Below are 16,203 nucleotides of genomic sequence, written 5' to 3' on the forward strand. Positions count from 1 at the left end.
CCACCCAACCCCCTAAAGTGCCCGAGGAAGCTCTTGTTGTGTGACTCGTCCCACCCCAGCTCTGCCCGCCCGTTTGCTTGTTCGCACGCTTTCCCTTTATCAGAATCCCCCATTTCCACCAACAAACCCCAGCTCCCGCCCGCAGCGCCACCGCCGAGCCCCACAATAGAAACTGCCGGCTCCTCCAGACCAAGCTCAAGGACAGGACTCACGACAACTACTTCTGGGTCCTCATAACAGAGCAGGGCCTGGCGCGCGGAAGCGTCCAAATAAAGTGAAAGGCAGCCGAGAAAGGCTCTCGGGACTAACAATGAGCACGTCGACCCGCCGCCGCCCGGCCCCAAACCCAAGCTGGCATCTCCTCCGGGCCACAAAGGACCCGCGCGGCCACAGGTCAAATAGGAGGCACCGGCTCCGGTTACAGCAACTACCTGCTGATCTCCAGTTCTTTTACCTCACAGACCTGGAAAGGGACACCCCACACACAAAGTGCGAGTCCGTGGCCCAGCAGGGTCTCGGGACACTCGTGCGAGCACAGCTTTCCCGGGACCAGATTCTGCAGCCGGGTCGGGGGGGGGGGGGGGGGACCGCGGCACCTTCAGGGCCCCGGAGCGCTAGCCCACGGGCACCCCCGCCCAGGATCCTCGGGCAGAAAGCCAGCCGCTCCCCCACGCCCGCCGCGGGAGCCGGGACCCACGCAGGACGCTCACCTTGCCAGCCGGAAAGGGGGAAAAAAAAAACACTCCTGAGAGAGCAGGTTCCGGCGCAGCCTCCGCGGCTGGGAGCCCAGATCCCGATTCAAACTGCCCGCGGCCGCCGCCCGTTTACGAGTCTCCCGCTTCCGGTCTCGGCCAAACTCTCCTCCAAGCCTATTGGTCGCCGCGAGTAGCGGTGGGCCAATCCGCTTCCGCGCACTCGGACCGCCACCTGTGATTGGTCCTTTCGGACGGATTTAAAAATCAAGCCCTCACCACGTGAGGTGCCGGAGTTACGGGGCTCTTTTGTTGTTGTTGCTGGGCCGGGGCGGGGGCGGGAGGCGGAGACCACGTGCTTTTGCCCGAGGAAGTTTTGAATGGAACCGCTTCTGCGGCAGAAGCGGTGGAACCCCGCGGCCGATTAGGAGGGTGCGGCCTATCGCCGCCGGCCAGCCGCGGAGTGCTCTCTGGGGAGACACTTAATACTGCACATGCACTTCTACTTATTTATTAAATATAGAGTTCAGGGCATAGATACTTGGGGCTATGCTAGCCATGCGTCCTTCATCTAGTGTCATTCTTCTCTTTTTTTTTTAAAGTTAAGTGAGGCACATAGAAGCTGTGTCATTTGAAATTGAACCTGGAACATGCAGGACCGACCTCTTAACTACTGTCCTTTATTGACTTTTTTTTTTTTTTTTTTTTTTTACCCTTTTGATCACATTGTAAAGAGTGGTTGGGAACACTTGTTACCTGGAATTCCACAGGACAGTGAGGCCAGAAGAATCTCCAAAACGATGTAATCTCTCCTTTTTATGGAGCCCACTGTTCAGTGTGTGTTTATGTACTTGTTCTGTTTTCTTATTCAACTAAAAAGAAGCTGCTAAATGCAGGAGCAAAGCAATGAATTGTTAAATTAATGCTCCTCGATAGATTCTAAAGTTTGTGTAAAGCTCTTTATCTTCCCTTAGATGATTAGCACGACCTAGACTGCCCCATCCTTTCACTGAAATTCTCCTCCAGGACCCAATTTAAATGCCACGTTCTTCATAAAACCTCCCTATTTTCACCCATCCCTTAGAAATAATTATTTCCTGGAACTATAATGCTTACACATTATATTTATATCTATGTCTTCCCTCCCCACACCAGACTCAAAAATTCCCGGAGAGTAAAATCTGTTTCTGTTCATCGTTGTGTCTCTTGTAACTCCCTATACTTCCCACACAGTGATTTAAAAATAAGACCATCTTGGGAAGTAAAACTACCTTGGGAGGGAGCAGACGGGGGAAAGAACTTTTATTGGACACTACCATGGTCAGTGTAGTATCTGGCCATTCTGGGATTCAAACCAAATTCTGACTCTAACACCAATTACAAACACATTGTTTCCCAGGTAATTATTCAACTGTATATTAGCTGCCTAAGGAAAACAGAAATAGAAAGGTTTGAATGAGAAATTTATATTTACTATTCATACATTCATTCATTTAGTAAATATCTATTGAGTGGCCACTCTACAGCTAAGCCTCGTGCTATGTTCTTCTGTAAAAACAGTGAAGAAATACATTCACTTCTTGAACAAGAGAATCATGTGATGGAGACTATTCTAGCAACTTCTGTGATATTTCTATATTTCAATTTTATTTATTTTTGAAATACAAGGAAAAGTTTATTTTAAAAGTCACAGAGGTAGAAGTGAGCCTTAGAAGGAGTGAGCCAGCTGGGCTGCGTGGACTCAGGAAACAAGTTACAGAGGCAAAAGAAGGGCCCTTGGAGCTTAGAGGGGAGAGAGGGAGAGGTGGAGAGAAAGAGAGAGAAAAGGTACTCATGTGCCTTGAGGGAAGAAGAGGGGGAAAGGTGCAGGTGTGCTCCAGAGAGAGTGCTCCTGGGGGAAAAAGGGGTGGGAAAAGGCAAGGGCATGCTCGAGAGAGCAAGAGAGAGAGAGAGGCACCTGCCTGTACTTCAATTTTATGGTTTCCTTCTCTATTTCCGTCCCCCAGTTTTGTTTATTGTTTTGTTTTAAGGACTGAAGGGGTTGAGTCCCGTCCAACCAAATGTGGAATGTCTTTTGAGAGTCCATTTTTGGCTCCCTGCCCTTCCCTGTTTTTAAAATCCACTCCCTCACTGAGCCAGTCCACTCTCTCTGGACGGTTCATCCACCATCTCTACTTCCTGCCTATGAATCAGTGCTCTTTGGTTCCAGCACCAGGCAAATGAATTAGACCAGCTGATACTGGCCAAGAATGGGGTGATAGAGCAGAGGGTTGATGAATATATGAGTCTGGACCTCAGGACCAGTTGTAACAACAGAGACCATAGTTTACTCCACTGACTTTCCTGTACAAAGTCTTTTTTAGAGATCGTGGCCATCGTGTTGAAGGTACAATGACAGAGTGAACTTGACACAGAAACAAGTGGATCTGAGCAGGGTGAGGTGTGATCTATAGCAAGTACTTTATATGATATCCTCTTGGCCCACCTTGATTGTAGCCACAGCTGTGGTAGGTAGATAGTTCTGTGTGGGCTCAGACTGGTTCCACCTCAAGAGCAAGCCATGGGTCACTTCAGCCCTTTCTGAAGCTGAGGGAGCCTGCTAGGCCAGTACACAACAACAGGCAGGAAGTTTGAGGGCAGTGATAGCTTCCAGGGGCAATCCTCAATGAATAGGGTCAGGAACTAGTGGATAAATAAATGCCTTGTGTTGTGTCTTTCACATGGGCTATTCTGAGAGATCCTGGAAGAAGCAAACCCCTGGCACCTGCTGCAACAGTTGTGAAAGAGCACCCTTCTACTGGCTGTTCCTCCTTCCCTGTCTCGCTCTCCCTTGGACCCACTTTGCTTCCTGGAATCATCATCCAACTAAACTTCCATCTAAGGGTTTATCTCCGTTTCTGCTTTGAGGAGAACCCAAACTAAACAGAAAGTGTCATACACATATGATTTATTATTTTCAGCAAGTGAAAGCTCCATCTTGATCTCCCAAATGTATCAAAAGCTTCTGTTATGTAGATGGAACCTCAGCTACTACATCTGGGATATTAGAAGTGTAATTATAATAAATTTGCCTGGTACCAGTGGTTTTTAGATCAGGGGTTTCTGGTAGATAAGGATCATGCTTTTCATGCTTGTTTTGTGCATATCTGGACTTCTTTTGCCAAAAAAACCCCATGAACTTAACACATTCTTTAGGACAAGAATTTCGAAGCTCGAATATTATATATTCAACATATTAGTATGATTTTTAAAAAGTCAATTACAAAAAATGAATATTTGACATTTTGGTATTTTTTTTTAATTGATTTGAGAGAGAGAAACATTAACGAACACACCCTGACCAGGGATCAAACTGCAACCTGAATACGTATCCTGTCCGGGAATCGAACCGGCAACCCTTTGGTGCACAGGACAACGCTCAACCAACTGAGCTGCACCAGCCAGGGCTATATGTCTTACATAAATTGAAAACAAACCATATGGACACTACTCAGTGATATGAACTAAATCACAAATTTAAAAAGCTTTTTCTATTCCCACCACTAGGTGATTCCCTCGGCCTTGGAAAATCTTAAAAATAACTACTGTCCCACACCCTGACTCACTACATTCTCTTTCTATCTCTCTCCCCCTGTCTCTCTCTTCCCTCAATGTAGCTAATGTTCTTGTTTACTTTCTTTTTAATGTAACATTTGTTTGTTTAAAGTAGAGAAAAACAACAAAAAATAATGGCCCATAATCCTACTGCTTATATAAGCTTTCTTATTAACAAAGTAATACCACATGCACATAATAAGAAATTCCAAACATTCAAGAAAGATACAAAAGGTGAACTTGGGAAACTAGAATCAACATTGGCTATCCACTAGACTGAAATCTCATTTTGTAGCTGAGGTCAATGAGATTAAGATATTTACAAAATGCACTGGCCAAAAAAGAAAAAAAACAAAGAAAACAGTTTAAACAGATAAAACCTCATCATTCTTCAATCAATTACCTCATAAAAATTCGAAACACATTCTTATGACTCTTGCAATAGTAATTTTATGAATAAAGGAAATTATTTATATAATTTAAAATTTCCAGTAGCATTTCTTAGGGGGAAAAATGCTTACCTGGTGATTATTTCTTCCCAAGTGTCAAAATCAATGTTTACTATATTTTCTATTCCTTGGTTAGAAACCTGATGCTCAAAGAAAGAAAGTGGCTGGTACAGGTCCAAGGTTCCAAAATGACATTATATAGTCAAAAGTCAATCTCCCAACTTGCAAGACAAGTTTGCTCAAGGAGATGACAGTTCAATTGGTTTCCTGCTCATTTTCAATAATAGTTTTGATCCAGGTGTTAGGTTAACCACGAAATAAAGTGCATGATTCTCCCAACCTCTATAATCAGGTGTTTGACACCTTGGAATAAAAGACAAAGAAATTCCCTAAACCAGGAATAAAATTTTAGTGTCCTTAAGAATATCATGGAAAGCTTTTCTAAAATGCAGAATTTGAGGCTATACCCAGTTCTAATTTAAAGGCTTGGGGTGGGGCCCTGGCTGCTGTGGCTCAGTTGCTTGGGCAACCTCCCTTGCACCAAAAGGTTGCCCATTGGATTGCCAGTCAGGGCACCTGTCTGGGTTTCTGGCTCTGGTAGGGAGCATGCAGGAGGCAGCCAATCAATGTTTCTCTCTCTCTCCCTTTTCCTTCCTCCCTCTCACTCTAAAAACAATAAAAATACATTAAAAATAAAAGAAAAATGGTTTGGGGTGGGGTACAGAAATCCATTTACGGGCCCTTCTTTTGCCTCTGTAACTTGTTTCCTGAGCCCATTTCTTTTATGACTCACTTCTTCTACCTCTGTGACTTTCTAAATAAACTTTTGCTTGTTAAAAAAAATTAATTTATGAAACACTCCTGTGGTCAATAGATAAGGTAAATACACTTCCTGGTTTATTTCTATTGTCCTGGTACCCATCTGTTTCAATGTGTCCCAGAGTTGTTGCTGCTTTTAACAGAATACTATTATTAATAGTTGTATCAAAATAATGCTAGATGGGTTTGGTAGATCACTTTGTACTTCCACATCCTACCATGGTCTTCTCTAGCAGTGTGTGAGATACCTGTACAGTAAGCAGAGATATGTAACGAGTGGTTAAATCTGAACTATCAGTGAGAATCCCTCTCACTTTTTCAAAACCTTTCTTGACACAGGAAGCTAATTCCTCCACTTTAAGGAGAGCACAAAGGCCCGGCCTGAGTGGTTCAGTGGCTCAGTTGGTTGAGCAATGTCCTGTGCACCAAAAGGTTGCCGGTTCAATTCCTGGTCAGGGCACATACCCAGGTTGCCAGTTTGGGGCATGTATGGAAGGCAGCCCATTGATGTTTCTCTCTCACACTGATGTTTCTCTCTCTCTCTTTCCCTTCCTCTCTCTAAGCATGTCCTAAGTATGTCCTCTGGTGAGGATTTTTTTTAAAGAGATAGCACACAGGAGGCTGGCTGGTTGATAAGTGGGGGTGCATACAGGTGCTTTGGGACAGCTAACCTGGTCCCAAGAGCTGTGGGAGAGAGGTGTTTGTTACTGCCGCCCCTAGTGGCCATCTGGTGTAACTGGTGTAAGAGTCAGTTGTGCCTTAGTCCAGAGTGGGGCCTGCCATCCTTCGGCCATTGGCCATTGGGCTGGGCTCCCAGGATGCCAGTCCCTGAGATCACTGTGAAATGTGGTAAATGTGAAATATAAATATAAATATGTGAGAAGTAGGGATTAAGCGTGCCTGCCATAGAACTTACATAGAGTAGCATGAACAATCCTGCTAAAATGGTTTTGTTATGTATTAGATAGTATAAATCTACAACTATTCTATTTATTGTTTATTACTATTTCATCTTTTTAAAGATTTTGCAATGAATCTTCTCAGCAGCAATGAGCTCAAGAACCAAAACAAAACAAAACAAAAATGCATGTTTAGTGAAAAATTTAGTACACAATTTTAATTTCTCAGTAAAGTTGATGATGAATACATAATGTACAGAAAATGTTTGCCAACATTTACCATTTACCATGATACCTAGAGTAATGAAAACTACAAGTCAGAAATATACTATAGAGTTCCCAGAATTCACTGTAAACCTTAGAACAAGCATGAAATATGAAGCAATAACTGTTGATGTGTTTGGTTTAATTAACAGAAGAACTCTGCAGACAGCTAAATGACTCCTTTCTTATGTGTCAACAGATGCTTCAAATTAAAATTAATTAATTCCAATCATTGCTCAGTTTTTCTCATAAAATTCATAGAATCAAAGTAAAAAAAGATTATTTGACCTTATTATGAATGCCATCATAAATTCAGTTAAAAATTTTAACATTGGCCCAGCCAGTGTAGCTCAGTGGTTGAACATTGACCCATGAACCAGGAGGTCACAGTTTGATTCCAGGTCAAGGCACATACCCAGATTGGGGGCTCTGTCCCCAGTAGGGGTGTAGGAAGCAGCCGATCGATAACTCTCTCTCATCATTGATGTTTCTATCTCTCTCTCCCTCTCCCTTCCTCTCTCTGAAATCAATAAAAACATATTTGAAAAAAAAATTTAACATTGAAGACAAAACTGTTTTAGTGTGAGGATCATAGGAATACAAATTAATCATACATTATATCTCTTGTCAATAAATTTCTTGCTAAATAAGAAATCTATAGAGCAGAAATATTCTATGATGCATTCAGACAATTACAGTTCTTAACAACAAAATTTGGAAATGAGGAGATATTGGAATGTATCCTATAAAAGCAAGGGAAGAATTGAATAAATTAAACATTGAGAGCTGTCAATTTATAAGATTTAATCATGAAATTCTACAATTGTGCATTGGAATATCCTGAATTGTGAAATAATCTTTTGATAAAGCTCCTTGTTTTTATCTCATAAATGTATATTCTATCCCAGGATGAAACAAAACTGCAAAAGCTAACATTTTGAAGCATCTAAATTATACAAAATATTTTTAAAAATATAAATAGAGACAACTTATAGACAAGTTTTAAAATTTTACTTTGAATGGAGGTAAACATAAGGCATCTATGAAAATATCTCAGCTAAAATATTTACATATTTAAAAATAAAAATATAGACTTGAGAACCTCCTCCATTTAGCAGAATTTGTTCTGAGCTTACCATGAGCCTCACCACCTGAAGAACAATTTCTCAGTTGAAAATACTGTGGGCTTTAGAGAAGAGTAAAGTAAAAAAGATTGTGGCAAATTTATAAAATATATATTAAGATCATATTGAAAAATACATTCTTCAGCAATATCTCAGTAACAGAGCACTAGCAAGTGATAAAACTAAGAAACTGAATAAGGAATATACATATATATCAACAACAGTTATTCCACTTATATTATTTTTAATATTCAGATGATCAATATAAATATGTTTCAAAATTTTGCTTGGATATGTATATTTTCAAGAAAGAACTCTATTTTTGAAAAGAGTTTTTAATGGAAATCTTTTATAGCTCCAACAATATTTTTAAATCAATTTGTTGATCAATAAATATGTTAAAAATTATAAATTTTAAATAATTTTAGTTCCCTATTTTATTCTCAAAAATATCTTCATTTTGCAGCTAAATTGTATTGCCACTCTATTTTAAGCCCAAAATTGAGAACCTGTTAAATCATTCATGCCCTAAATTGGTAAGAATAGTTCTGAAATATTTTGTTGTTATTTTAGGGTATAGGATATTGGGACATGACCCTGAAAATGTAACATTTTAAAACTGTCTCAGCTGATTCTAAGCAAAATATAACCCTGCATGTCAAGGTTGCATAGGCTTAGCATGTTGAATTTCAAGGAGCAGTTAGGATGACCAATGGGACCAGTGCCCAGGCGTGAGGGGTTGCCCAGGATGTGACAGTCTTAGACAAGTTGAGATTGATGGTCTCCCTACATCTGTTACATGAATTCCAATCCCAGTGTGTTTAGGTGAGGCCTGTTGGCATGTGGAGAAGGAAAATCATAAATACTGAGCCTCTGAGCTCTGGTTTCAGAAAAGGTACTCTACCTTTAGTGCATCACAAAATAAATAGCCACTTTTGTGGCTCCCATACATTCTAGTCATCACTGCTCAAACCAGCAAAACCCTAGACAAATATCTTATGATGGTTCACTTCCTTCCCCTCTTTCCTCAGGGAAGTCCTGACTTCACACTCCCAACCCTAAAACTACTCCCAATTTTGAGAGTAGACACAATATTTCAGAAGCATCTGGGGCCTGCCTGACTTCATAGAAATCCAGTTCCCTGGGTATCCACCAAAAAAGTTGGGCATTGAACACTAATGCCTAGTTCAATGCCCAGTGCATAGTAAATATTCAATAAATAAATGTAGAATCTGTGAATGAGAAATCAAAGAGCCCCCGAATGGTAGAAACTCATCAAACTGTGCTCTCCCAGCAACCTGTTGAAAGAAAGTCATCGGGAGAGGAAGGGAGAGAAAATGTTGGAGCATAACTATTTCCCTTTTGCCTCGCCCCAGAGCTCGGTAGATGAGGTGAAGCAAAAATGACCCATGAGGGAACTGAGGAAAACTGTTTATTTCTGTCTCCTTTGCTTCTTGAAAGTTTGAGAAGGAGGAGCAGCTGAAGGAACCTAGCTTTTCTCTCTTGGCTGGTATCTGTTAGCCAAATTACCCCTTATATTTTTCCTTCCAAGAGAATTTGCTTTTGAGATTCTAGAACCAGAAAACAAGAACCCTCGACTATTTATAAAACAGGTAATCAACACTTTTCAGAGTTGCGTATGATTTTTAATTCCCAAGAGAAGAGGTATTATTTCATGGGAAAGTCAAATATGACAGATTATGTAGTCAGGATGTATAAAGGTGACCTGTGGATCACAGCATTAAAGAGTGTGTTCCTTGTCATCTAGATTTCCATGCCATCTGATAACCAGGAGGTAGCATGGGGCAGGGGTGTATGTGTCAAACCAAAGAACCTCCCAGCCCCACCACCTACCAGCTGTGAGACACTGGGCAAACTGCTCAACCTGTCTTCACTCTAGGGCTGTTCTGAGGATTAAGTGAGATAATCTGTGTAAAGCTCTCAGCACCGTGCCACATGGTAAGTAGTCAAAAGATAGCTATTGGTACTGACTGTTGGCTAGGTTGTGTCATTCAGTCACCTGTAATTTCTGCTGGAAGAACTAAGGTGGTTTTTATACCTCATAGTGAGTTTTTAAGGCATATTAATCACAGAAAAGGTTATGCACTGAGTTGGTGGTTGCCTAATTCGATGAATCAGATTGTTTTATTTTTTTCATTTCTGTGTTGAAAATGGAAATTTAGGTCAAAGTTTTGCTTGAGGCAGAAAAGCCATCTGATTTGGTTACCTGTCTGAAATGAGAAAGTAACCTTCTTAGTGTCTGGTGGTCTATCCAGCCTCAAGGCTGATGCCGATAAATTTCCTCTGGGATACCTGAAGCAGGAGTCTTAGGACAGAGCCTGTGTATGGCTCTTAAACCATGCTGTGTAGATTAAATTTGTTGTTATTAATCTTCATCCGAGGATATTTTTTCCATTAATTTTTGCAGAAAGTAGAAGGGAGGGAGAGGTGGGGCAGAGACAGAAAGAGAGAGAAACATCAATGTGAGAGAGACACATGAATTGGTTGCCTCCCGCACATGCCCCAGCCAGGGCCGGGGATGGAACCTGCAACCCAGGTATGTGCCCTTGACTGGAAATTGAACCCACGACCCTTTCGTGTGCTGGGGCCGGTGCTCTAACCACTGAGCAACACCGGCCAGGGCAGATTATAATTTAATTTAGAGTCTTTTATCTCCAAGTCCACCTTAATTGAAATATTTAAAAACCCAGAATACTAGAATTCTTTGTTTAAATGTAATAGATGTTCTATGCTTGTGGATAGCTATACCAGACCAGAGCTCATTACTTCACCTGCCCAGGGGTACAATGCCAGGGAAGGCTGCCCAGCAGAGGAAGCATTTGATGGGAATCTTGAGGATGACTAGAAACTCCCAAGGTGATGTTCCTACTAAGAAGAGCTAATCTAAAGCGTTGCTCTAATAAACTTCTGCGTTGCTAATGACCATACAGTCCTAATCAGCAGTAAATGAGCACCTATTCAATCCACCCGAAGTCCTAAGGTGAATTGCCCCTGTCATTACTACTAAGCGGCATAACTTAAAATTGGCAGATTTCATTTTCCCACTGTTTTCCCTGCTGCATGAAACTGGGTGCTGGCTTAATAACCTCAGGCCATAAAGTACTGTAACATGTTAGTTCATGCTGGGTGGCAACAGTTTGTTTTTCATGATTATGTAATCCGAATTCCTTTTCCAAGAAAAGATTTGGAAATGAGCTATTAAATTGGATTGCCAGCAAGCATGGAGTCTAAATGCACATCTGTGTTCACTATGGCAAACTCAGACCCTTCCTCTGAAACAGTCCGGTCACCCCTAGACGATTCTGTAAACCACAAATCAAGTGTGACCCAGGAGCAATGTTGTCCGGTAGCTGGGTGAGGTTTACATAAGGCATTCAAATGCCTGCTAAGGCTTTTTAGGGAGGGTATTTGATCTGCTCAGTCTTAAATAGCAACCTAATCAGCCAGGCGACCGGGGCACTCTGTACCCATATTAGATGGGCTTTAAAATAAATAGGGTGCTAACATACTGTGTAAAAGGTTCATGCTGGAGTCAATTCAAAGACCTTAGGTGCTAGGTGGGTATTTATTGACTAGAATGCCATTTAGAAGAAAGTTCAGATTGTTCTTAACTTCCAGGACAAAGCTGAAAACCACAGTAAGTAACTGCTTGGGGTTTTGCATTCCATGGCCCTGGACTCACAGGCAAGCTTCCTGTTCCCTCTGGGCTGGCGGGCCCGAAGGCCAGATAATGAATGGTTTGATTCTTATAGCTGGACAATCTACTCTGGCTTTCTGCCCTTAAGGTTCTGGGCCAGACCAGGTGTTTGTGTGGTTGGGTTTTTTTAAAGTTCCTCCTAGAGATTTGGATTTCACTTGAAGATAACAGCAGCAGAACAGACTGAGTTAGGCATCTGGGCAAAGACCATATCTAATATAGATCCACACAGCCCGTACATCCCAAAAAGGAGTGTTTCAGAATCACAGAGAACCAAAATTGTGAAACTCTAATCACCCTCTGAGATCTTCCTGGTAGGTTTCAGGATTAGGAGGTGGGGGGAGAACAGCGATAACAACAATACAAGATTCTTGGGCCAACATTATTTTGGAGGCTGGGGGGAGGGTGGGGAGGGTGGGAGATGGCATGTATTTTTAAGTGGTATGATCATTACGTGCTTTCCTCTGCAGCTTATATACACAGCCATGTTTATTTACGAGCTAAAGGTCAGATGATAAGATTTCCTTCACCACCTTCCCAGCTAGTGCTATTAAGAGGGTCCCAGGTCAGAACCTACTGGACACAGAGTGAGGGAGGGAGGTTGTAACTCCAGCAGAGTGTGTGTGTGTGTGTGTGTGTGTGTGTGTAACAAAAAGAGAGAGACAGAATTGCAGAACTTGTCCTTGTATGGAGTAGTTATGAGTCTGTTTAGAATTTTAAATGGAAAACAAATTAACAGAATACTAGAACAATAGTTATTCAAATTAATTGCTTAGGGAAAAAAAAAGTTAACCTTTTCTTCTTTGCCCCATTATTCTAGCAAATGTAAAGGTCTTATGGCCAAAGGACAGGATCTTGAAGGAGTGGGGGAGGGGAGGAGAGTTGAACTTTAACTCAGAGGAATTGGGAACTAATTTCCTTGGCAGTTCAAAGGCTCTTAATGAAGGCTTTCTGCCAGGCAGAACCAGAGCAGGCCTCTGCCCAGTCGCACTGAGGCCTGTCCCTAACCCTCAGGGTCCCCAGGCTCCACCTTTTCCTCCGAGGCAGCCCCTCCCTTGGGTGAGACAGACCACCTTCCTCAGTGCCCCCACCGCCATCACCACCACTGTGCTCACTCTGACCTGTGTCCCCTCTCAAACTCTGCTTGGAATTCTCTCTTCAACCCAACCTTTCCCCTCCCTCCAGGCCTAACTCTAGGTCCTCAGAAAATTCCCAGCAAAGGACCTCAACCCAATGGTCCTCTCCTTACTGTCAGCCATCATCAGGCGGCTGCAATTTTCACTACTTCTGGTCACCTAGAGACAAAAGCCCTTCCTGCCTTTTCTTTTTTTCTCCCCCCCCCCCCCTTTCTGCTGACTTTTATCATCATTTACTGTTCCCCATAGGTGGAACATAAGTGACTCTTCGCTGCTGTTGCATCCAAGCTCGATGTTATTTCAACTTCTCCGCCCACTGCCCATCAACCCAAGCCCATAGCTGGTTTTTGCAGAAGTTCTCTGACATGAGACTTGAAAAGCATTCCGAAAGAAAGCTATTTCTCCAAAGAGGACAGGAGGAACTGAGGAAGAAATTCGCACATAGAAGGTATATTATGTTCCTTATGTTCCTTTACTCTGGGGAACATATGCAGAGAAGTAACATGGAGGGACTTTTCAAAAATACGATGCAAAGAAAGACACTAGGGAAAACCCCTTCTCTCTTAACAAAAATGTCTTAAAGTCTTTTTAGAAGAAACGGAAAGTAGAAATGTTTTCTACTTAGGCCTCCCTAAAGTTGTTGTATGTTTGTTTGTTTTGTTTTGCTTTTGAGTATGTTTATTTACTGGGGACAGTGAAACAAGGAAGGGCTTAGGCTAGAAGGAGCGATAGCAGAGAGACTAGGCGGGGCCGCTTGGCCTGGAAGCGTGATGGGAAAGACGTGAGCCAAGGCAGGGCTGCCGTCAGCTCGCTGCGAAGTCAGAGGAAAAGGGGGCCTTGGAGGCAGGTGCAGGGGCTTAGACCAGGACGAGCTGCTGCTGCCCGTTGCTTCCATGCTTGCAAGTCTTGTGGGGACCCGTAGAGTTTAGGAGAAAGAAAAACATCCCTGGAAAGGGAGATAAGGAGATTCCAGTGGACGTGTCCCGAGGGGGGTGCCCCAGGCCTCCCTCGGTTTTTAAGCCTTCCTTAGAAATAACAGAGGTAGATACAGGGAAGAGAGCTTCCATGAGGGAAGTAATTCCTTCTCGGGAGTCCAGACCCCTCTACCCAGGGAAGCCTAAAGGAAATTGAGTGTGGTCAACCTGCAAGGGTGAGCAGAGATCATTGAAATGCGCTGATCATTCAGAACCTCGTTTCCCCTTCATTAACTTCAACCCCTTTGCCTTCTGTTGGTACTTCTAAAGAAAAGGTAGACCAAATGGAAGACAATATCCTGTCCCCACTCCTGTCCCTCCCCCTCCCCCAAGGCGCTCAGTCAGTGGGGCGGAAATTCATTATCACGGGAAGGAGGCAAAGCACGTGGCCCAGCTAACCTCCCCTCCATCACTTACCTGAGCAAAGATTGCAGGTGGGTGTCACTTATTTAGTATTGATGGGAATTAATATGACAGTCATTTCTGGTCTTGATATGCGTCTCATTGGTCAATACCCTAGATTTTGCCAAGTTTGGGAACCTTAGTTTAATTATGGCTACTGAAGTCACTTGACTATAGTTAGTGCCCTTCTGTGTTTTTATCCAACCCCCCTGCCCCTCATTCTTTGGGAAGGGAGGAAGTTTGCATTGTTTTCAGTAAGAGATGCCTATGAATGATTGCCTACACTGGAAAGTGACGGAGGCTCTCTCCCCCAAATATTTTCCTCTGTCACATTACAACGTGTGTTTATTATTGTATAGGAAGAAGACTGTTTCACTGTTATAAGTCATTATAAGAAAAATGCTGTATTTTCTCTCAAGGAAAAGTTCAGGATTCACAAATTCTAGGTAACACGCCTGGATGCTAATCTGGGGAACATCAGACATTAATGAACTATTCTGTAATAATCAGGCTTAAGTGCAGAAAAGACACCATGGTAGAGAGAGAGGAAGAAATTAAAGCAAAGATGTACACAGAATGGACTAGAAGGCACAGGGGCCGGGGAAGGTAGTGTCCTGTGAGTCAGAGTGTGTCCTACTCAAAACGGCAGCCGAAGGATTTCACCTTCACCTTCACCTTTCCTTACCAACACCAGCTTGGAATTTCCAACACGAGGATAATTGTCACTACTGCTTGTAGAGTTTACGTTTTGACAGTGTTCGACACGCAAGGATTATCTTTAATTAGCAAGGGTTTAGACCAAAAACTACAGGTGAGAGAGAATTATGGAAGTAATGCCCCAGCCCAGGAATTTTATTGCACATCAAGAGCACCTCAGTCCAACCCTGGGAATAGCAACGAGGAAAAGAATTCTAGGCCCTTATCAAGGTAGCTGGTAAGAGGAAACAGGATGCACATGGTAGCCACATAAAAATAAAGATAAAAAGAGTCAAACACTTCCAGCAGGGTAGGGGAGTTTTCTGTGTCAACTTGGCTCGGGTAGAGTGCCCAGGTTTCAAGCAAACCCTCATCTGGATGTTGTTGGGGAGGCATTTTGTAGATGTGGTTGATTTTAAATGAAGGAGATAATCCTAGAGAATGGGGGTGGACCTCATCCAAACAGTTGAAAGGCCTAAAAGCAAAACAGATTTCTGAGGAAGATAAGAAATCCTGCCTCCAGACTATAGCATTAGCTCCTGTCTGGGCCGACCTATAGATTTCAGACTTGCCACCTCCCCCAACAGAATGTATCACAACTTATCTATCTGTCTACCTACCTGTCTACCTACCTACATCAGTCTGTCTATCTACCTATCTGATCTAATCTCTTACTGGTTCTGTTTCTCTGGAGAACCTTGATACAGAGAGTAATGAGAGTAATCAGGGAAGGCCTGAGGAGGTGATTTTATTTTATTATTTTTATTTATTTATTATGTTTTTATTGGTTTTGCAGAGAGAGAGGAAGGGAGAGGGAGAGAGAAACACTGATGGCATCAATTGGCTGCCTCCTGCACGCCGCCTACTGAGATCAAGCACACAACCCGGGCAAGTGTCATGACCGGGAATCAAACCCCCAACCTCTCCGCGCACAGGACTACACTCAACCAATTGAGCCACACTGGCCAGGGCCTGAGGAGGTGATTTTAAACCCAGCCTCCATAAATAAGGAGCTAACTATGTGAAAAGTGGAAGTTAATGTGTCCCTTGCAGAGGGAAGAGCATACCCAAAGGTCCTGGGATAGGAAGGAGCTTGATATAAATAAGGAAGTGAACAGGAAATTAGGATGCCTTAGGCACCAGCAGCAAAAGAAAGACGGCCCAAGATGAAGCTGGAGAGGTGTGCAGAGGTCAGATCCTGTAGGAATCTTAATAAAATATTTCAACTTAATTTTCAAACTATTGTAGGAGGCTGTTTAAGGTTTTTAACCTGCTTCGTGGAGGAGAGATGGAGGCAGACAAACACTTAGAAGGTTACTGTAGGTGGGAAATGATAAGAGCCTGGCAGAGGAGATGGGCTGATTCAAGGTTATCTGACAGAATGGATGAAGGAGGTGGGAGGTGATCGCATCAAGGATGCGCCTACGTTTCGGGCC

General features: G+C 42.8%; 1 protein-coding gene across 4 annotated transcripts in view; it reads right to left on the minus strand.

Annotated features, from left to right (window-relative positions):
- The window catches only part of CENPF (centromere protein F), a 50,070-nt gene extending 49,223 nt beyond the window's left edge, over positions 1-847 (minus strand). For 2 of the 4 annotated variants that reach the window (XM_081120274.1, XM_081120270.1), the window contains exon 1: positions 711-847. The gene's annotated coding sequence lies outside the window, so the exon portion shown is untranslated. The other 2 variants (XM_081120271.1, XM_081120273.1) reach the window with 2 other exon arrangements.
- Positions 848-16,203: the final 15,356 nt, after the last annotated feature.

The sequence above is a fragment of the Miniopterus schreibersii genome (genome assembly GCF_964146895.1).
Source record: "Miniopterus schreibersii genome assembly, chromosome: 19".
In the NCBI taxonomy this organism is placed as follows: Eukaryota; Metazoa; Chordata; class Mammalia; order Chiroptera; family Miniopteridae; genus Miniopterus; species Miniopterus schreibersii.